This window comes from Saccopteryx bilineata, chromosome 3, assembly GCF_036850765.1.
Source record: "Saccopteryx bilineata isolate mSacBil1 chromosome 3, mSacBil1_pri_phased_curated, whole genome shotgun sequence".
In the NCBI taxonomy this organism is placed as follows: domain Eukaryota; kingdom Metazoa; phylum Chordata; class Mammalia; order Chiroptera; family Emballonuridae; genus Saccopteryx; species Saccopteryx bilineata.
Window position 1 is genome coordinate 302,056,024 of NC_089492.1, and position 23,982 is coordinate 302,080,005.

At 37.9% G+C, this 23,982-nt stretch overlaps 1 pseudogene; it reads left to right on the top strand.

Moving 5' to 3' along the window:
• The first annotated feature begins 2,171 nt into the window (after window positions 1–2,171).
• The window catches only part of LOC136331964 (leukocyte immunoglobulin-like receptor subfamily A member 6), a 32,891-nt pseudogene continuing 11,080 nt past the window's right edge, over window positions 2,172–23,982 (top strand).

Here is a 23,982-nt window from a genome sequence, read left to right on the forward strand (position 1 = left end):
TTCCAATGACATTTTTTAAAGAAATAGAGCAAAAAATCATCAGATTTATATGGAACTATAAAAAACGCCTAATAGCCAAAGCAATCCTAAAGAAAAAGAATGAAGCTGGGGGCATAACAATACCTGACTTCAAACTGTATTATAGGGCCACTACAATCAAAACAGCATGGTATTGGCAGAAAAATAGACACTCAGACCAATGGAACAGAATAGAAAGTCCAGAAATAAAACCACATATATATAGTCAAATAATTTTTGATAAAGGGGCCAACAACACACAATGGAGAAAAGAAAGCCTCTTCAATAAATGGTGCTGGGAAAACTGGAAAGCCACATGCAAAAGAATGAAACTGGACTACAGTCTCTCCCCCTGTACAAAAATTAACTCAAAATGGATCAAAGATCTAAACATAAGACCTGAAACAATTAAGTACATAGAAGAAGACATAGGTACTAAAATCATGGACCTGGGTTTTAAAGAACATTTTATGAATTTGAGTGCAATGGCAAGAGAAGTGAAGGCAAAAATTAATGAATGGGACTACATCAGACTAAGAAGTTTTTGCTCAGCAAGAGAAACTGATAACAAAATAAACAGAAAGCCAACTAAATGGGAAATGATATTTTCAAACAACAGCTCAGATAAGGGCCTAATATCCAAAATATACAAAGAACTCATAAAACTCAACAACAAACAAACAAACAATCCAATAAAAAAATGGGAAGAGGATATGAATAGACACTTCTCCCAGGAAGAAATACAAATGGCCAACAGATATATGAAAAGATGCTCATCTTCTTTAGCTATTAGAGAAATGCAAATCAAAACGGCAATGAGATACACCTCACACCTGTTCGATTAGCTGTTATTAGCAAGTCAGGTAATAGCAAATGTTGGAGAGGCTGTGGAGAAAAAGGAACCCTCATACACTGTTGGTGGGAATGTAAAGTAGTACAACCATTATGGAAGAAAGAATGGTGGTTCCTCAAAAAACTGAAAATAGAACTACCTTATGACCCAGCAATCCATCTACTGGGTATATATCCCAAAAACTCAGAAACATTGATACATAAAGACACATGCAGCCCCATGTTTATTGCAGCATTGTTCACAGTGGCCAGGACATGGAAACAACCAAAAAGCCCGTCAATAGATGACTAGATAAAGAAGATGTGGCACATATACACTATGGCATACTACTCAGCCATAAGAAATGATGACATCGGAACATTTACTGCAAAATGGTGGGATCTTGATAACATGATACGAAGCGAAATAAGTAAATCAGAAAAAAACAGGAACTGTATTATTCCATACGTAGGTGGGACATAATAGTGAAACTAAGAGACATTGATAAGAGTGTGGTGGTCACGGGGGGTAGGGGGGAATGAGAGAGGTATAGGGGGTGGGGAGGGGCACAAAGAAAACAAGATAGAAGGTGACAGAGGACAATCTGACTTTGGGTGGTGGGTATGCAACATAATTGAATGACAAGATAACCTGGACTTGTTATCTTTGAATATATGTATCCTGATTTATTGATGTCACCCCCATTAAAAAACTAAAATTATTAAAAAAAAAAAAAAGTGGATGTGTTCTCTTGTAGAAAAAAAAAGAATAGAAGAGCCCTGGCCTGATAGCTGCTGAGTTAGTTAGAGCATCGTCCCAAAGCACAGAGGTGGTCGGTTCTATCCCTGGTCACGGCACATACAAGAACACATTGGTGTTCCTCTACCTCCCTCTTTCCTTTCCTCTCTCACTTTCTCAAACCAATGCAATAAACATTAACAATTAAAAAGAATGGGAGAAAACATCTGATTGTGACATTACTGCTCAATTCACCCTGTTAGTAGGTGACACATAAATATTTAAATAAATATAAGTTGTCCTCGACAAATCACAGCTCTAGCCTGAATCAGTGCCCCTAAGATGCAGGACAAAGCCATGGGACCAGGGGGAGAGCCCTGCCTGAGGACCATGGGCACTGAGAAGGCAGCACTGAGCCGTAACCACAGAAGGAGGGGGTGGACGCAGTTGAGAGAGAAAGGAGAAGACCGTGGAGGGTGTAATAGGAACCCACACGCTGGGGCCATGGAAGGGACATGTTTCCTTCCCTATTTCCCCGTATTTCCCCTTTGTGCTCATTGTCAGAGACACTGGACCTGAACTGCACAGGGAGACCGTGGGCCTGTCCCTGCTGATCTGAGCACTGCAGTCACAGGGACCCACGTCTTCCTGAAGCAACTCCAGGGCTGGTGACCACCGTCCATGGTGAGGACTCCACAGGAAGGAGATGATGGACAAGCTGAGGATAACGGTGGCCCCATGGGGGAGGCTCTGACAGGGAAGGACGTGCCCTGGGTCACCTCACCTGGAAGGGGCATCTCAGGAGGCTGCGGGTCTATTTCCTGCATCTTCATGGAAATGAGAGCTAGGCCCTGGGGAGGAATGTTTTCCTTTCTGGGGGGTGCTGACGTGACAGCCCTGTGACAGGGAGGGACAGCCTCCCAGTGACTGTAATTTGTGTGTCTTTCTGTCCTAGTGGCACCCTAGTTTCCTCCATCTGCAGAGCGGGGTCCAGAGAGAGGAGACTCCATGACCCCCACACTCACAGCCCTGCTCTGCCTGGGTGAGAATGGGGAGGGGAAGGGGAAGCCCTGGTCTGGGATGAACCCCACCCCACAGCCAGGCCCTGATCTGTCAGGACCCCAGGACTCAGGAGGCTCACGTTGGGGGAGGGGGTTCTGCTCAGGCTCAGGAGCAAATCTCTCACAGGAACTCTCTTCCAGGACTGACTTTGAGCCCGAGGTCCCGAGTGCAGGCAGGTGAGTCTGTTCACAGGAGTCCCTGGTCCCATTTGTCATAGGGGACACGGGCCACCCCACGGGCAGCTGGGGATGGAGAACAGCAGACCTGTCTGACAGATGAGAGACCTCTGGGAGGGCCCTGGGACTGACAGCTGGGAGCGGGGTGTGGGAGGGGGAATGTCTTATGACCTCTGACTCCTTCCAGGGACCCTCCCCAAGCCCACACTCTGGGCAGAGCCTGGCTCTGTGATCCCCTGGGGGGACCCTGTGACCCTCTGGTGTCAGGGGACCCTGGGGGCTGAGGAGTACCATCTGCATAAAGAGGGAAGCACACAACCAACCGTGGGACACACAGAAGCCACTGAAGTCCGAGAACAAGGCCAAGTTCCCCATCAAGTACATGACCTGCGCGTGATGCAGGGATATACTGTAGATTCCTCAACTCCACTGATGGGTCAGAGCTCAGTGACCCCCTGGAGCTGGTGGTTCAAGGTAAGGAAACACTCAGGGGTCCCAGCCTCAGGCTCTGCCCTCAGGAAGGGGGTCTGCTCTCAGGGGGTCTCCCCTCTCATAGCCCAGCCCTGGGGGACGTGAGGGAGAGGTGAGTCCATCTAACACGCTGCCTCCTCCTCTACTAGAATCCTACAGAAAACCCAGCCTCTCAGCCCTGCCCAGCCCTGTGGTGACCTCAGGAGGGAATGTGACCCTCCTGTGTGGCTCAGGGCAGGGATTTGACAGGTTTATTCTGACTAAGGAAGGAGATCACAGGCACTCCTGGACCCTGGACTCACAGTAACACTTCTTCAGAGGAAGATATCGGGCCCTGTTCTCTGTGGGCCCTGTGACTCCCAGTCAGAGGTGGACATTCAGATGCTATGGCTGTTACAGAGACAGACCCTACGTGTGGTCATTGCCCAGTGACCCCCTGGAGCTCCTGGTCTTAGGTGAGTGAGTCTCATTAGTGTCCTATTTTTGGATTGAGGCACAAAACATATTTCTGACATCTTTGCTGTGAGGGGAGCCCTGTGTTTGAGGGTGGGGTGAAGGGGAGCAGAGACACAGAGAGAGAGACAGTGAGATCTGGGTCAGGACAGCAGAAGACATTCTGTGGGAGGACCAACCCCTGTAACTTATGTCTGGCTCCCCAGGTGTGCCTCAGAAACCCTCCCTCCTGACCCAGCAGGACCCCATCGTGGTCTATGGAGGGAGCCTGACCCTCAAGTGTCGCTCTGATGTCTGCTATGACAGATTTGTTCTCATCAAGGAGGGGGGACATGACCTCCCCCAGAGCCTTGTCTTGCAGCCCCAGGCTGGGCTCTTTCAGGCCAACTTCTCCCTGGACACTGTGAGCAGCTCCCACGGGGGCCGGTACAGATGCTATGGTGGACACAGCCTCTCCTCCGAGTGGTCGGCCCCCAGTGACCCCGTGGACATCCTGGTGGCAGGTGAGGGCCCAGTGGGTTCAGTCAGGGACCCAGACTCTACACAGGCCCTGTTGGGGGATCTCAGGTGGTGATGGACAGAGTGAACATGCAGGTCCCCAGGGAGGGAGACAGAGAGAGACAGTGGATGGGAGGGGAGGGAGACTCAGAGAAACAGAGACAGACAGAGAGGAGGGTCCTCAGAGAGAGGGCTGCTGACTCTCAGGTCACAACAAGGTGGCGGGCAGCCCCTTACCCACCCCCCTTCTCTCTAGGACGGCTCCCTGACAGACCCTCCCTCTCGGTGCAGCCAGGCCCCACGGTGGCCTCAGGAGAGAACGTGACTCTGCTGTGTCAGTCACAGAGCCCAACGGACACTTTCCTTCTGTCCAAGGAGGGGACAGCCGATCCCCCCCTGCGTCTTAGGTCAGAGCTCCGAGCTCAGCAGTACCAGGCAGAGTTCTCCATGAGTCCTGTGACCTCAGCCCATGGGGGGACCTACAGGTGCTACAGCTCACAGAACAGCAACCCCTACCTGCTGTCACACCCCAGTGAGTCCCTGGAGCTCCTGGTTTCAGGTAAGGGGACACTGACCCTGTCCTTCCTATACTCAGTCACCTCAGGGCCATGCTCCTAGGAAAGTCGGGGACAGTAATAAATGATGGGGTGCAGGAGATTTCAGAGAGGAAGATCCAGCCCATGTGAGGTTGGAAAGACACAGGACCTCCCACCCTGAGCCCCCATTTCTGATCTCAGCAGAGATAACAAGGGGCGGGTGGAGGGAGGCATGTGGGAAATGAGCAGAGATGTGATCAGACTGGGCAGAGAAGACAGACCCCCACCCCTCACCTCCTGATGTCCTCATATCAGAAACTGGGCCTCTGGGGTCCGGGCCCCCCCGAGATACTCTCCTGTAGAAGGAATCGTCCCCACCTGTGGGCACCGCTCTGCATGGCCCCTGTGCTCCCCTGGGGGCCTGCAGGCACTCAGTTCTCCCTGGGAATAAGGAGGGGGCGTGTATAGCTCACGAGAAACCAGCCCCTTCCCCCAGATGGTGTGCATTCTTGTCAGTGGGCTGTGCACACGGGTCTGTTATTGCTCTTGTCTGAGAACTCGTAGGCAACACTTTAATGTCTAAACTGACAATTTAATTTTCGTTATATGGAGTCACAATTCAAATATAAATAACTCTATTTCTATTTTCATTGGGAGTACATTAAATTCATACATTTATTATTGTAACATCTTGTTGATAGTGTCTTCTTATCAGACACATTTTTTTAATAAAATTTTATTTTTTTAATGGGGTGACATCAATAAATCAGGATACATATATTAAAGATAACAAGTCCAGGTTATCTTGTCGTTCAATTATGTTGCATACCCATCACCCAAAGTCAGATTGTCCTCTGTCACCTTCTATCTTGTTTTCTTTGTGCCCCTCCCCCTCCCCCTTTCCCTCTCCCATTCCCCCCTCTCCCCCCTGTAACCACCACACTCTTATCAATGTCTCTTAGTTTCACTTTTATGTCCCACCTACGTATGGAATAATGCAGTTCCTGTTTTTTTCTGATTTACTTATTTCGCTTCGTATCATGTTATCAAGATCCCACCATTTTGCTGTAAATGATCCGATGTCATCATTTCTTATGGCTGAGTAGTATTCCATAGTGTATATGTGCCACATCTTCTTTATCCAGTCATCTATTGATGGACTTTTTGGTTGTTTCCATGTCCTGGCCACTGTGAACAATGCTGCAATAAACATGGGGCTGCATGTGTCTTTATGTATTAATGTTTCTGAGTTTTTGGGGTATATACCCAGTAGATGGATTGCTGGGTCATAAGGTAGTTCTATTTTCAGTTTTTTGAGGAACCACCATTCTTTCTTCCATAATGGTTGTACTACTTTACATTCCCACTAACAGTGTATGAGGGTTCCTTTTTCTCCACAGCCTCTCCAACATTTGCTATTACCTGTCTTGCTAATAATAGCTAATCGAACAGGTGTGAGGTGGTATCTCATTGTCTCAGACACATTTTCAAAGGAGATTTAAACCTTTTTTTTTTTTTTTACTGAGAGTAGGAGAGGCAGAGGTAGACTCAGCATGCTCCCCGACCAGGATCTACCTGGTAAGCCCACTAAGGGTGAGGCTCTGCCCATCTGGGGCCCGGGCTCCTTTGCAAATGCAACCGGAACCTTTTCTTAGCACTTGAGGCAGAGGCCATGGAGCCATCCTCAGCATCCAGGGCCAACTTGCTCTAATTGAACCATGGTTGCAGGAAGGGAGAAGAAGAAAGAATTAGATAGATAGATAGATAGATAGATAGATAGATAGATAGATAGATAGATAGATAGATGGATAGATGATAGAGAAGCAAGAGGGGGAAGGGTGAGAAGCAAATGGGTGCTTCTCCTGTGTGCCTTGACTGGGGATCGAACCTGAGATATCCACACACTGGGCCAACACTCTACTGGCCAAGGAGCTAACAGGCCAGGGCCAGGTTTAAACTTTCTTGAAGTTAATAAATATCAGAAACATTAAGATAGGCATTGTTATAATTCAGTAAATTTATAATTTTAAGAATTGTACACTTGAAATCAGTATGGCTTTTTTTTTTAACAAATGTTACCCCAAGAAATTCAATTTAAAATTTTTGAAAACAGAATTACACATCTAATTTGTAATTTATAAACAAAGTATTTGATTCCCTTATATTTTCTTAATAATAGTAAGTAAACATGAGAAAGCTGTTGGTTTGGGCATATTTATTTCACAACTTGCTAGCTTCCTAAGATTCTCTCTCTTTGATTGTGTTTCTTTTTTTAAATTTATTTAGAAAATTAAATTTCACAGGATCACATTAATCAATGAGTATATAAGTTCCAATAAACAATCCTATAGCATTTAAACTTTTAAGTAAAATAATTTTCTGTCACCATATATTTATTCCTCTTTATTCACTTCCCTCTCTTCCTCCCCACAGCCCCCTTTCCCAGTAACCACTTCACTTTTATCTATAGCCATGAGTCTCAGTTTTATATCACAAGTATATGTGAAATCATACAGTTCTTAGCTTTTCCTGATTTACTTATTTCACTCAAGGTCCACCTATGTTGTCGTACATAGTAATATGTCATCATGTATTATGGTTGAGTAGTATTCCATTGTATATGTGCCACTTCTTCTTTATCCAATCCTCTATCCAGGGACACTTTGGTTGTTTACATATCTTGTCCACTGTGAATGATGCTGTAATGAACATGGGGAGGGGTAAATGTGTCTTTGTGGACCAATCACTTTGAGATTTTTGGGGTAGATATCCTGTAGAGCGATTGCTGAGTCATATGGTAGTTCTATTCTTAATTTTTTCAGGAACCTTATACTTTCTTTTATAGTGGCTGTACCGGTTCACATTCCCACCAACAGTGCATGAGGGTTCCTTTTTCTCCACAGCCTCTCAAACACTTGTTACTAACATTCTTGCTGATAATAGTCAATCTAACAGGTGTGAAGTGGTATCTCATTGTAGTTTTGACTTGAAATTCTCGAATAGCTAGTGAAGATGAGCATCTTTTCACATATCTGTCAGCCATTAGTATGTCCTCTTCGGAGAAAAGTCTGTTCAGGTCCTCTTCCCATTTTTTGATTGGATTGTTTGCTCATTTGTTGCTGAGCTTTGCGAGTTCTTTATATATTTTGGATATTAACCCCTTATAGAAACTGTTTGCAAATATCATCTCCCATTTAGTTAGCTGCCTGTTTGTTTTGTTGTTGGTTTCTTTAGCTGTGCAGAAGCTTTCTAGTTTGATGTAGTCCCATTCATTTATACTGACCTTTACTTCCCTTGCCTTTGGGGTCAAATTCATAAAATGCGCTCCACATTCAAGGTCCATAAGTTTAGTACCTATCTTTTCTTCTGTGTAATTTATTGTTTCAGATCTTATATATAGGTCTTTGATCCATTTTGAATTAATTTTAGTGCAATGGAACAATCTGTAGTCAAGTTTCATTCTTTTGCATGTAGCTTTCCAATTTTCCCAGCACCATTTATTGCAGAGGCTTTCTTTTCTCTATTGTGTGTTTTTGCTTCTTTGTCAAATATTATTTGTCCATATATATGTGGTTTTATTTCTGGGCTCCCTATTCTAGTCCATTGATCTGTATGTCGGTTTTTCTGCCAATACCATGCTGTTTTGATTATTGAGGCTCTATAGAATAATTTGAAGTCAATTGGTGTGATTCCTCCAGCTTCATTCTTTTTCCTCAGGATTGTTTTTGGCTATTCAGGGTATTTTATGGTTTCATACAAACCAGGTAATTATTAATTCTACTTCTTTAAAAATGACATTGGGCCTGACCTGTGGTGGCGCAGCGGGTAAAGTGTCAACCTGGAAACGCTGAGGTTGCCGGTTCAAAGCCCTGGGCTTGCCTGGTCAAGGCACATATGGGAGTTGATGCTTCCAGCTCCTCCCCCCTTCTCTCTCTCTGTCTCTCTCTCCTCTCTAAAAATAAATAAATAAAAAAATTTAAAATAAAATAAAATAAAATAAAATAAATGACATTGGGATTTTGATGGGGATTCCATTAAATTTGTATATTGCTTTGGGTAATATGGCCATTTTAAATATGTTAAATCTTCCAGTCCATGAACATGGAATATTTTTCCAATTCATTGTGTGTTTTTCAATTTTTTTCAATAATTCTTTGTAGTTTTCAGTATTTAGGTCCCTCACATCCTTGGCTAGGTTTATTCCTGGGTATTTAATTTTTTTTTTTTTTTGCATTTGTAAAAAGAATTGTATTTTTGAGTTCAATTTCTGAAGTTTCATCATTGACATATACAAAGGAAATAATTGTATATTGATTTTGTATTATGTGACTTTACTGTATTGGTTTATTGTTTCTAATAAGGTTTTGGTGGAGTTTTTGGAGTTTTCTATATACAGGATCATGTCATCTGCACAAAGTGATGCCTTGACTTTTTCTTTCCTGATATGAATACCTTTTATTTCTTTCTCTTGCCTGATCACTCTGGTTAATGCCATGTTCCAAAACTATATTGAATAAGAGTGGAGAGAGTGGGAAGCCTTATCTTTTCCAGATTTTAGAAGAAAAGCATTGAATTCATCACCATTTAATATGATATTGGCTGACGGTTTATCATATATGGCCTTTATTATATTCAGTTACTTTTCTTCTATTCTGATTTTATTGAGTGTTTTAAACATAAATGGATGTTGTATCTTATCAAATTTCTTTTCTGCATCTATTCATAAGATCATATGATTTTGGTCTTTGTTTTGTTGACGTGGTGTATTATGATGTTTAATTTGCATATGTTGAACTATCCTTGTGCTTCTGGAATGAATCCCACTTGATCATGATATATTATTTTTTAAAAGTGATGTTGTATTTGATTTGCAAATATTTTGTTTAGGATTTTTGCATTTCTATTCCTTAGAGATATTTGTCTGTAGTTTTCTTTTTGTATGTTGTCCTTGGCAAGTTTTGGTATGAAGGCTATTTTGGCTTCATAATATGTGTTAGGGAGTATTGCTTCTGGTTCGATATTTTGGAAGACTTTGAGAAGGATAGGTACCATATCTTCTTTGAATGTTTGGTAGAATTCACTAGTTTAGCCATCTGGTCTTGAACTTCTGTTTTGGGGAAGGTCTTTGATAATAGTTTCTATTTCTTCCTGTTTAAAGGTCTATTTAGGTTTTCCACTTCTTCATGATTCAGTCTAGGAAGATTGCATAATTCTAGGAATTTGTCCATTTCCTTAGGTTGTTGAATTTGGTGGCATACAATCTTTCATAGTATTCTCCTCTGATTCTTTGTATATCTGTCATCTCTGTAGTAATATCTCCTCTTTCATTATGGATTTTGTTTATGAGTCTTTTCTCTCTTTTCCTTATTGATTCTATCCAATGGTTTGTTGGTTTTATTGATCTTTTCAAACAACAATTAAAATTGTATTAATTTTTTCTGTAGTTTTTTTTTGTTTTCTATTTCATTTAGTTTTGCTCTAATTTTTATTATTTAATTTTTTATACTGACTTTGGGTTGCCTTTGTTCTTATTTCTCTGGTTCTTTAAGATGTGATGTTAGGTTGTTTATTTGAGATCTTTATTGTTTCTTGATATACACCTATGATGATATAAACTTCCCTTTTATTACTTTTTTGCTGCATTCCAGAAATTTTGAGATGTTATGTTGTCATTCTTATTTGTTTATATATATCTTTTGATCTCTGCTTTTATTTCTTCTTTGACCAAGTCATTTTTTAGAAGTATGTTGTTTAATTTTCATGTTTTTGTGGATTTCATTACTTCCTTTTTGCAGTTGAATTCTAATTTCAAAGTCTTATGGTCAGAAAATATGTTTGGTCTAATTTTAATCTTACTGAATATGTAGATCTTAGTGCTGAGGCCCAACCTGCGGTCTATCCTTGAGAATGTTTCATGAACCTTGGAAAAGAATGTATAATCTGATGTTCTGAGATGAAATATTCTCTAAATGTTTTTTTATGTTTCATTGACGTAACATGTTGTTTAAGGCTGATATATCTTTATCGATTTTCTGTTTGAATAATCTACCTAAAGTTGTCAATGGTGTGTTGAGATATTTAAGTATGATTATGTTTTTGTCTGTTTCTGTTTTTAGATCAGTTAGTAGATGTCTTATGTAGTTTGAAACTCCCTGGTTTGTTGCATATACATAAAAAAGTATTATATCTTTTTGATATACTGTCTTTTTTACCATTATAAAATGTTTATCTTTGTTTCCGGTTACCTTTTGTTATCTTGAAGTCATCCTTGTCAAATATGAGAATGGCTACACCTGCTTTTCTTTTAGTATTATTTACTTGGAGAATTATTTTCTAACCTTTCACTTTGAGTCTACTTTTGTCCTCACAGCTTAGATGTGTCTCTTAAAGGCAGCATACAGTTGGTATTGCTTTTTGATTCAATCTGTTACTCTGTGCCTTTTTATTGGTGAGTTCAGTCCATTTACATTTAGGGTAATTATTGACCCTAGAGGATTTCCTATAGCCATTGTATGTGTTTGTTTGTTTGTTTGTTTTTCTGGTAGCTTTATGTCTCCTTTGGTTCTTCTCTTTTATGTTTCTGTCAGTATTTTTTTAATAGTATTCCATACTTTCTTCCCTGTTTCTTCCTTTTTTTAAGGAATGTGTTTTACTATTGTGGGGGGTATTTTGTGGTTGGTTACTATTAGGTTATTAAGAGAAAAATATTTGTATGTACAAGATTCCTTTGTCTCATTAGTACTTCTGCACTCTATCCTCCTTTGGTACTGTAAATCTTTATCCACTCTTCTTTTATATTACTGCTGTCACAGATTTCCCTGTTTTTATTGTGACATTGATGTAGCTTTTACTTGTAGTTTTGTTTTTCGTTGTTCTTTGTATCTGGAAGAACAACCCCTTGAGTATTTCCTGTAATGGGAGATTTCTGGTGATAAATTCTATCAGCTTCTGTATGTCTGTAAAAGTTTTTATTTTGCCTTCATATCTGAAGATAGCTTTGATGGGTATAGTGCTTTTGGCTGGTAACTCCTCTCTTTTTGTTAATTAAATGTTTGGGTCCACTCCTCTGGCATGTAGAGTTTCTGCTGAGAAGTCTGAGGAATACCCAATATGCCTTCATTTATATATTTCGTTCTTCTTTTTCCTGGGTGTTTTGAGGATTCTTTCTTTGTCATTGATTTTTGAAATTTTTATTACAATATGCTTTGGGGAAAGTCTGTTTGGGTTGTTAACTCAGCATTCTGTTTGCTTCTTGAATTTGTGAATCTAACTTTTTCCATAGATTTGAAAAATTGTTATCAATTATATTTAGAATAAGCTGTCCATTCCCTCTTTCCTCTCTCCTTTTGATATATCCATTATTCTTATTTCTTATATTGCTCTCTCTGTTGGAGTCAGGCAACTCTTGTAGAGCTCTATTGTTTTTAAAAGTTGTGAGTCTCTTTCTTCTTCTGTCTGTATCATCTCTGGTTACCTGTATTCAGTGTCACTGATTCTCTTCTTTATCTGATCTGTTTTAATAACTAAACTTGCTAGCTCATTTTTAAATTCATGTATTGAATTTATCTGTGTTTTAAAGTTTCAATCTCCTTTGTGAAGTATTCATTTTGTTTATTAATTTGTTTTTTTAGTTTAATTTATTGTCTCTCGGTTCTTTCTTGCATCTCATTGAGTATATTCAGAACTGTAATTTTGAATTTTCTATTGTTTAATTCTAAGGTTCCCATGTGATTGAGATTGCTTTCTGGAGATTTTTCTTTTTCTTACTGAACTATGTCACTTTTTGTGTAACCATACTATTTGTTTTCTTTTACCTTAATAACATTTGAGAATGATATTGTTAAGAAATCTAACAAAGAACAACTAAAAAATAAAAATAAAAACAAATAAAATGAAAAATAGGAAAAATTTGAGAATAATGTAAAGTAAAAGGGAAAATCCACAAAAAAGAAAGAGGAAAGACAAAAAGAAAAAATCAAAAGTAAACAAAACACTTACAGAAAATAAGAATAAAAATATAAATATTAAAGAAAATAAAGTTCAAAATATACGACTTCAGTTTTGGAGGTTTTTCTGGGTTTTTTTTTAAAAACTAGTGGCACTGTGTTACTAGTTTTAGCTCTGAAATTTCTTTTTTTTTAACATGTTTATTTTTTTTTTAAATTATTGTAATGGAGTGACATTGATCAATCAGAGTACATAAATTTAGAAAACATCTCCAGATTATTTTGACATTCAATTACGTTGCATACGCATCACCCAAAGTAAAATTGTCTTCCGTCACCTTCGCTCTGAGTTTTTTTATGCCCCCTCACACTCTTCCTTTCTTTCTCCCCCCCCTTCTCCCTGGTAACCACCACACTCTTGTCCATGTCCCTGAGTCTCATTTTTATGTCCCATCTATGTATGGAATCATATAGTTCTTAGTTTTTTCTGATTTACTTATTTTACTCAGTATAATGTTATCAAGGTCCAACTATGTTATTGTAAATGATCCGATGTCATCATTTCTTAAGGCTGATTAGTATTCCATAGTATATATGTACCACATCTTCTTTATTCAATCATCTATTGAAGGGTTTTTTGGTAGTTTCCATGTCTTGGCCACTGTGAACAATGCTGCAATTAACATGGGGCTGCATGTGTGTTTACGTACCAATGTTTTTTAGTTTTGGGGGTATATATCCAGTAGCGGGATTGCTAGGTCATATGGTAGTTTTATTTTTAATTTTTTGAGAAACCACCATACTTTCTTCCATAATGGTTGTACTACTTTACATTCCCACCAACAGTGGATTAGGATTCCTTTTTCTCCACAGCCTCTCTAACACTTGTTATTATCTGTCTTGTTCATAATAGCCAATCTAACAGGTGTAAGGTAGTATCTCATTGTAGTTTTGATTTGCACTTCTCTAGTAGCTAATGAAGATGAGCATCTTTTTATGTATCTGTTGGCCATTTGCATTTCGTCCTTGGGAGAAGTGTCTGTTCAAGTCCTCTTCCAATTTTTTTTATTGGATTGTTTGCTTGTCTATTGTTGAGTTTTATGACTTCTTAGTACATTTTGAATATTAGAGCCTTATCTGTGCTGTTGTTTGAAAATATCATCTCCCATTTAATTGGCTGTTTGTTTTGCTGTCCATTTCCTTGCTGTGCAAAAGCTTCTTAGTCTGATGTGGTTCCATGTATTTATCTTTGCCTTCACTTCCCTTGCCTTTGGAGTCAAATTCATAAAATGCTCTTTATAACCAAGTTCCATGAGTTTAGTACCTCTATGTTTTCTTCTATGTACTTTATTGTTGCAGGTCTTATATTTAGGTCTTTGATCCATTTGAATTAATTTTAGTAGAAGGGGACAAACTGTAAGTGAGTTTTATTCTTTTGCATGTGGCTTTCCAGTTTTCCCAGCACCATTTGTTGAAGAGTCTTTCTATTATCCATTGTGTGTTGTTGGCTTCTTTATCAAAAATTATTTAATCATATATATGTGGTTTTATTTCTGGACTTTCTATTCTGTTCCAGTGGTCTGAGTGTCTATTTTTTTGCCAACACCATGCTGTTTTGATTATCATGGCTTTATAATATATTTTGAACTCAGATATTGTAATGCCCCCAGCTTTGTTCTTTTTTCTTTAGATTGCTTTGGCTATTTGGCATTTTTTATAGTTCCATATAAACCTGATGATTTTTTGTTCCATTTCTTTAAAAAATGACATTGAAATTTTGATGGGAATTGCATTAAATTTGTATATTGCTTTGGTAATATAGTCATTTTGATTACATTTCCTCTTCCTATCCAAGAACAAGGAATATTTTTCCATTTCATTGTATCTTTTTTGATTTTCCTTAATAATGCTTCGTAGTTTTCATTATATAGGTCCTTTACATTCTTTGTTATGTTTATTCCTGGTATTTTTTGTGTTGTTGTTGCAACCATAAAAGGGATTATTTTTTTGAGTTCGTTTTCTGATGTTTCATTGTTGGCATACAGGAAGGCCATGGACTTTTGTATATTAATTTTGTATCCTGCAACTTTAGTGTATTGGTTTATTGTTTCTAGTAGTCTTTTTGTGGAGTCTTTGGGGTTTTCGATGTATAGGATTATATCATCTGCAAAAAGTGAAACCTTTACTTCTTCTTTCCCAATATGAATGCCTTTTATTTCTTTCTCTTGTCTGATTGCTCTGGCTAGAACTTGCAGCACTACGTTGAATAAGAGTAGAGAAAGTGAAGAATCTTGTCTTGCTCCTGATTTTAGCGGAAAAGTCCTCAGTTTTATGACTTTTAATATGATGTTAGCTGATGATTTATCATAAATGGTCTTTATTATGTTGAGATATTTTCCTTCTATACCCATTTTATTGAGTGTCTTAAACATAAAATAGTGTTGTATTTTATCAAATGCATCTAATGATAGGATCATATGGATTTTGTTCTTTGTTTTGTTGATATGATGTATTACGTTAACCGTTTTACATATGGTGAACCATCCTTGTGATTCTGAGATGAATCCCACTTGATCATGATGATCTTTTTTTTTTTTTTTTTTTTTACAGAGACAGAGAAAGAGTCAGAGAGAGGGATCCATAGGGACAGACAGACAAGAACAAAGAGAGATGAGAAGAATCTATCGTTAGATTTTCATTGCGACACCTTAGTTGTTCATTGATTGCTTTCTCATATGTGCCTTGACCATGAGCCTTCAGTCGACTGAGTAACCCCTTGCTGGAGCCAGCGACCTTGGGTGCAAGCTGATGATCTTTGCTCAAACCAGATGAGCCCGGGCTCAAGCTAGTGACCTCAGGGTCTCGAACAAGTGTCCTCCACATCCCAGTCCAATGCTCTATGCACTGCACCACCACCTGGTCAGGCAAATTATTTTTTAATGTGTTGTATTCAATTTGCTAGTATTTTGTTTAGTATTTTAGCATCTGTATTCATTAGAGATATTGGTCTGTAGTTTTCTTTGTGTTGTCCTTGCCAGGTTTCGGTATGAGCATTATGTTGGCCTCATAAAATGTGTTTAGAAGTATTGCTTCTTCTTAAATATTTTGCTACTTTGAGTAGCATAGGAACCAAGCCTTCTTTGAATGTTTGATAGAATTCAATAGTATAGCCATCTGGCCCTCGATTTGTATTTTGGAGAAGGTTTTTGATAGTTGTTTCTATTTCCTCCCTGCTAATTGGTCTGTTTAGGCTTTCTGCTTCTTCATGACTCAGTCTAAGAAGATTATATTCTAGGAATTTATCCATTTCTTCTAGGTTGTTAAGTAGGTGGCATATAGTTTTTCATAGTATTCTACAATAATTCTTTGTATATCTATGATACCTGTGGTGATTTCTCCTCTTTCATTTTGGATTTTATTTATATGAGTTCTTTCTCTTTTTTCCTTAGTGAGTCTTGCCAAGGGTTTGTCAATTTTGTTGCTCTTTTCAAAGAACCAGCTCCTTGTTTTATTACTTTTTTATAGTTTTTCTGTTTTCTATTTTATCTATTTCTCCTCTGATTTTTATTATTTCCTTTCTTCTGCTGGTTTTGCGTTGTCTTTATTCTTCTTTTTCTAGTTCCTTAAGATGTGAAGTTAAGTGGTTTACTTGGGCTCTCTCTTGTTTGTCCATACAGGCCTGTAGTGATATGAACTTCCCTCTTATTACTACTTTTGCTGCATACCAGAGATTCTGATATGTCATATTATTTTTGTTTCTCTGTATGTATCTCTTGATTTTTGTTTTTATTTCTTCTTTGACCCACTCATTTTTTAAAAGTATGTTGTTGAGATTCCATATTTTTGTGGATTTACCACTTTTTTGCAGTTGAATTCTAGTTTCAGGGCTATATGATCAGATAACATGCTTGGCATAATTTCAATATTTCTGAATTTGTTGTCGTTATTTTTGTGACCCAACATATGGTCAATTTTTGAGAATGTTCAATGTACATTAGAAAAAAATATATACTCTGGCACTTTGGGATGAAATGTCCTGTAGATATCTATCATATCCAATTGTTTTGATGTTTTGTTTAAGGCCAATGTTTCTTTATTGATTTTCTGTTTGGATGAACGATCTAGAGCCATCAGCGGTGTATTAAGGTCTCCAAGTATGATTGTATTTTTGTTGGTTTTTGATTGTCAGTCAGTCCATAGCTGTCTTATATATTTTGATGCTCCTTGGTTTGGTGCATATATATTAAGAAGTGTTATGTCTTCTTGATTCAGTGTCTCTTTAGTCATTATAAAATGACTGATTTTGTTTCTGATTACCTTTGCTGTCTTGTAGTCAGCATTGTTAGATATGAGTATTGCTATACCTCCTTGTTTTGGATGTTATTTGCTTGAAGTATTGGACATTTTTTTAATAAATTTTTATTAATGTTAATGGGGTGACATTAATACAGGGTACATATATTCAAAGAAAACATGTCCAGGTTATCTTGTCACTGAATTATGTTGCATACCTATCGCCCAGAATCAGATTGTCCTCCATCACCCTCTATCTAGTTTTCTTGGTGCCCCTCCCCCTCCCCCTTCCCCTCTCTTTTTTTCCCTCCCGCATCTGCCGTCCCCCCACCCCTGGTAACCACCACACCCTTGTCCATGTCTCTTAGTGTCATTTTTATGGCCCACCAATGTATGGAATCATGTAGTTTTGGTTTTTTCTGATTTACTTATTTCACTCCATATAATGTTATCAAGTTCCCATCATTTTGTTGTAAATGATCCGATGTCATCATTTCTTATGGCTGAGTAGTATTCCATAGTGTATATGTGCCACATCTTCTTTATCCAGTCTTTTATTGAAAGGCTCTTTGGTTGTTTCCAAGTCTTGGCCATGGTGAACAATGCTGCAATAAACATGGGACTACATGTGTCTTTATGTATCAATGTTTCTGAGTTTTGGGGGTATATACCCAGTAGAGGGATTGCTGGGTCATAAGGTAGTACTACTTTCAGTTTTTTGAGGAACCACCATACTTTCTTCCATAATGGTTGTACTACTTTACAGTCCCACCAACAGTGAATGAGAGCCCCTTTTTCTCCACAGCCTCTCCAACACTTGCTATTACCTGTCTTGTTGATAACAGCAAATCTAACAGGTATGAGGTGGTATCTCATTGTAGTTTTGATTTACATTTCTCTAATAACTAATGAAGATGAGCGTCTTTTCATATATCTGTTGGTAATTTGTATTTCTTCCTGGGAGAAGTGTCTGTTCATGTCCTCTTCCCATTTTTTTATTGTTTGTTTGTTTGTTGTTGAGTTTTATGAGTTCTTTGTAAATTTTGGATATTAGGCCCTTATCTGAGCTGTTGTTTGAAAATAACATTTCCCATTTAGTTGGCTGTCTGTTTATTTTGTTCTCAGTTTCTCTTGCTGAGCAAAAACTTTTTAGTCTGATGTAGTCCCATTCATTTATCTTTGCTTTCACTTCTCTTGCCTTTGGAGTCAAATTCATAAAATGTTCTTTAAAACCAAGGTCCATGAGTTTAGTACCTATTTCTTCTTCTATGTACTTTATTGTTTCAGGTCTTATATTTAGGTTTTTGATCCATTTTAAATTAATTTTAGTACACGGCGACAAGCTGTAGTCGAGTTTTATTCTTTTGCATGTAGCTTTTCAGTTTTCCCAGCACCATTTGTTGAAGAGGCTTTCTTTTCTCCATTGTGTGTTGTTGGCCCCTTTATCAAAAATTATTTGACCATATATATGTAGTTTTATTTCTGGGCTTTCTATTCTGTTCCATTGCTCTGAGTGTCTATTTTTCTGCCAATACCATGCTGTTTTGATGTCATGACCCTATAATATATTTTGAAGTCAGGTGTTGTAATGCCCCTAGCTTCATTCTTTTTCCTTAGGATTGCTTTGGCTATTCGGGGATTTTTATAGTTCCATATAAATCTGATGATTTTTGTTCCATTTCTTTAAAAAGTGTCATAAAAATTTTGATGGGAATTGCATTAAATTTATAAATTGCTTTGGTTAATATGGCCATTTTGATTATATTTATTCTTCATATTCAAGAACAAGGAATATTTTTCCATCTCATTATTTCTTTTTCGATTTCTCTTAACAATGCTTTGTAGTTTTTGTTATATAGGTCCTTTATATTCTTTGTTATGTTTATTCCTAGGTATTTTATTTATTTTTGTTGTTGTTGCAATCGTGAAGGGGATTATTTTTTTGAGTTCGTTTTCTAATATTTCATTGTTGGCATATAGAAAGGCTATGGACTTTTGTATGTTAATTTTGTATCCTGCGACCTTACTGTATTGGTTTATTGTTTCTAGTAATATTTCTGTGGAGTCCTCCAGGTTTTCGATGTATAGGATCATATCATCTGCAAAAAGTGATACCTTTACTTCTTCTTTTCCAATATGGATGCCTTTTATTTCTTTCTCTTGTCTGATTGCTCTGGCCAGAACTTCTAGCACCCCATTAAATAGGAGTGGATAGAGTAGACAACCCTGTCTTGTTCAAGACCTGATTTAAGGTGGAAAGTCCTCAGTTTTATGCCATTTAATATGATGTTGGCTGATGGTTTATCATATATGGCCTTTGTCATGTGGAGATATTTTCCTTCTATACCCGTTTTGTTGAGTGTCTTAAACATAAAGTTGTGTTGTATTTTATCAAAGCCTTTTGTGCATCTATTGATAAGATCATGTGGTTTTTGTTCTTTGTTTTGTTGATATGGTGTATCACGTTAACCATTTTACGTATGTTGAACCATCCTTGATATTCTGGGATGAATCCCACTTGATCATGATGTATTATTTTTTTTAATATGTTGTTGTATTCGATTTGCCAGTATTTTGTTTAGTATTTTAGCATCTGTATTCATTAGAGATATTGGTCTGTAGTTTTCTTTTTTGTGTCATCCTTGCCAGGTTTTGGTATGAGTCTTATGTTGGCCTCATAAAATGTGTTTGGAAGTTTTGCTTCTTCTTCAATTTTTTGGAAGACTTTGAGTAGAATAGGAACGAAGTCTTCTTTGAATGTTTGATAGAATTCACTAGTATAACCGTCTGGGCCTGGACTTTTATTTTTGGGGAGGTTTTTAATAGTTTTTTCTATTTCCTCCCTGCTAATTGGTCTGTTTAGGCTTTCTGCTTCTTCATGACTCAGTCTAGGAAGGTTGTATTGTTCTAGGAATTTATTCATTTCTTCTAGATTGTTGAATTTGGTGGCATATAGTTTTTCATAGTATTCTACAATAATTCTTTGTATATTTATTACGTCTGTGGTGATTTCTCCTCTTTCATTTTGGATTTTATTTACATGAGTCCTTTCTCTTTTTTTCTTTGGTGAGTCTTGCCAAGGGTTTGTCGATTTTGTTGATCTTTTCAAAGAACCAGCTCCTAGTTATATTAATTTTTTCTATAGTTTTTCTGTTCTCTCTCTCATTTATTTCTGTTCTGATTTTTATTATCTCCTTTCTTTGGCTGGTTTTGGGTTGTCTTTGTTCTTTTTCCAGTTCCTTAAGGTGTGAAGTTAACTGGTTCACTTGGGCTCTCTCTTGTTTGTTCATATACGCCTGAACTGATATAAACTTCCCTCTTATCACTGCTTTTGCTGCATGCCAGAGATTCTGATATGTTGTATTGTAATTTTCGTTTGTCTGTATATATCTTTTGATCTCTGCACATATTTCTTCTTTGACCCATTCATTTTTAATTTTATTTATTTTTTTTTCTGAAGCTGGAAATGGGGAGAGATAGTCAGACAGACTCCCACATGTACCCGACCGGGATCCACCTGCACACCCACCAGGGGGCGACGCTCTGCCCACCAGGGGGCGATGCTCTGCCCCTCCAGGGCATCGCTCTGTTGTGACCAGAGCCACTCCAGTGCCTGGGGCAGAGGCCAAGGAGCCATCCCCAGCACCCGGGCCATCTTTGCTCCAATGGAGCCTTGCTGCGGGAGGGGAAGAGAGAGACAGAGAGGAAGGAGAGGGGGAGGGTTGGAGAAGCAAATGGGCGCCTCTCCTGTGTGCCCCGGATGGGAATAGAACCCGGGACTTCTGCATGCCAGGCCGACGCTCTACCACTGAGCCAACCGACCAGGGCCTGACCCATTCATTTTTTAAAAGTATGTTGTTTAGTTTCCACATTTTTGTGGGTTTTTCCCTGCTACTTTGCAGGTGAATTCTAGTTTCAAGGCTTTATGATCAGAAAATATGCTTGGTACAATTTCAATTTTCCTGAATTTTCTGATGTTATCTTTGTGGTCCAACCTGTGGTCAATTCTTGAGAATGTTCCATGTACACTAGAGAAAAATGTATACTCTGTCACTTAGGGATGAAGTGTCCTGTAGATGTCTACCATATCCAGGTGCTCTCGTGTTTCATTTAAGGCCAATATGTCTTTATTGATTCTCTGTTTGGATGACCAATCTAGAGCCGTCAGCGGTGTATTGAGTTCTCCAAGTATGATTGTATTTTTGTCAGTTTTTGTTTTTAGGTCAATACGTAGCTGTCTTATATATTTTGGGCTCCTTGGTTTGATGCATATATATTAAGAATATTATGTCTTCTTGATTCAGCATCCCCTTAATTATTATGAAATGACCATTTTTGTCTCTAAGTACTTTTTCTGTCTTGTAGTCAGCATTATTAGATATGAGTATTGCTACACCTGCTCTTTTTTGGATGTTATTTGCTTGGAGTATTGTTTTCCAGCCTTTCACTTTGAATTTGTTTTTATCCTTGTTGCTTAGATGTGTTTCTTGTAGGCAGCATATGGTTGGATTTTCTTTTTTAATCCATTCTGCTACTCTGTGTCTTTTTATTGGTCAGTTTAATCCATTTACATTTAATGTAATTATTGACACTTGTGAGTTCCTTATTGCCATTTTATAAATTGCTTTCTGTTAGTTTTGTATTTTGTTTGATTTTCTCTTTTGCTTTTTTATCATTTGTTTTTGTTTGTTTGTATTCCATACTTCTTTCTTCTGTTGCTACCTTTTTAAAGTCATGTGCTTCTGTGGTGGTTTTCTCAAGTGTGGTTACCATTAAGTATTGAAAAGGGTACCTACCATATTCATTGTAGTACCCTATCTTATGAGTGTTTCTGCGCTTCATCGTCCTTTGCTACTGTTAATTTCCATCCTCTCCCCTCCTTTTTTTTTCTTTTGTTGTCACCGTTTAAATTTGGTTTTATTGTGTTCTTAGTGGAGCTGTTACTTGTGGTTTTGTTTTGTTTTGTTCTTTGAATCTGGTTGGACAACCTCCTTTAGTATTTCCTAGAGTGGGGGCTTTCTGATGATAAATTTCCTCATCTTTTCTGTATCTGTGAATGTTTTTATTTCTCCTTCGTACTTGAAGGATAGCTTTGATGGGTATAGTATTCTTGGCTGAAAGTTCCTCTCTTTCAGGGCTTTAAATATTGGGGTCCATGCTCTTCTAGCTTATAGAGTTTCTGATGAGAAATCTGATGATAATCTAATAGGCCTTCCTTTATATGTTGTATTCTTCCTTTCCTTGGCTGCCTTGAGAATTTTTTCTTTGTCATTGGTTTGTGCCATCTTCATTATGATGTGCCTTGGAGTAGATTTGTTGTGGTTAAGAAAACTCGGTATTCTGTTTGCTTCTTGAATTTGAGGCTTTAGTTCTTTCCACAGGCTTGGGAAGTTCTCATCTATTATTTGTTTGAGTATATTCTTCATTCCATTTTCTCTCTCTTCTCCCTCTGATATACCTATTATTCTTATGTTATTCTTTCTGATGGAGTCAGACAATTCCTGTAGGGCATTCTCGTTTTTTTTTATTTATTTTTGAGTCTCTTTCTTCTTCTCTCTGTTGTGCCTCAAGTTGCTTGTCTTCTATTTCACTAATCCTATCTTCTATCTGGGCTGTTCTGTTAGCTAAGCTTTTTACCTCGTTTTTTAGCTTATGAATTGAGTTTTTCATTTTTGTTTGATTTGTTTTTATAGTTTCAATTTCTTTGGTAATATATTCTTTGTGTTCATTGAGTTGTTTTCTGAGCTCCCTAAATTGCCTTTCTGTGTTTTCTTGTATATCTCTGAGTATTTTTAGGATTTCTATTTTAAATTCTCTGTCATTTAGCTCCAAGGTTTCCAATATATTAAATTTTTTCTTCATAAATTTTTCCACATCTATCTGTGTTATTTCTCTATCTTTTGTATCCATGATATTCAATTTCATTTTTTTAATGGCATCTGAAGGTGGTCTTGTTGATAGCACTAATGAGAATTAATAAAGAATAAAAAGGAAGAAATAATGGAAAAAATTGAAAAAAAAAACAAATAATTTATTATCACCCCTTTTTCTTTCTTCTCTTTCCCTCCTCTCCCCTCCTCCTTAGGAAAATATTGTGATGACCTGTGAATTATATTATGCTAAGTGGAACAAAAACTGCCTATAATGGAGGGCCTGAGTTGGGGGGAAGTGTTCAAGGGGCAAAAAAGGAAGTAGGGACCTACAAAATGCAAAAAAGAAAAAAATCTTGGTCAAGTATAAAATGATTTCCTTGTAAGTGATAGTTGACTAAGAGATATAATGAGAGGGATAAGAGGGAAAGAGAAAAAAGGAGAAAAAATCTACTGTATTAAATGGAGCAAAGACTAAATAGAATGGAGATCCTGGTTTGGGAGGAATGTTAATGAGTTAAAAAGCAAACTAAAAAGCACCCAAAATGCAAAAAAAAAAGAAATCTTGAGTCCCAAATTAAACAATTTGTTCGTGATTGAGTATTGAATGAGAGGAAAAGTAAAAGGAGAAAAGAAGAAACTAATAGAAAGGGAGAAATAAGAAAAAGGGGAAAAAGAAAGGAAGAAAAAAAAAGGAAAAGAAAAAAAAAAGAGAGAGAGAGTTAAGCGTTTTGGAGTGTAACCCTCATGGAGAGTAAGGAAGAAGAAAAGAAATAAAATGTAACACTTATGGGTAGTGTAGTTCAAGAAAAGGAAAGAATAAGATGGGCAGAGAATAAAAGGACCAAGGTGGAGGAAATAGAAAGGATAATAATAAAGGTAAGAAGATAAAAGAAACAACAAAAAAATAGTGGAACAAGTTATAAAGTCTGTGGATTTTTCTTCATCTTGAGAGGTTAACTTCTTTCTTTTTCTTTTCTCTCCCTCTTCCTGGTTGGTAACTCTGTACCTTAGGCTCTGCCCCTGTGTCATGCTTAGGTAGGTATTTGCAGTTGATGAGATTCTACAACAATGTCATATAGTTGGCTT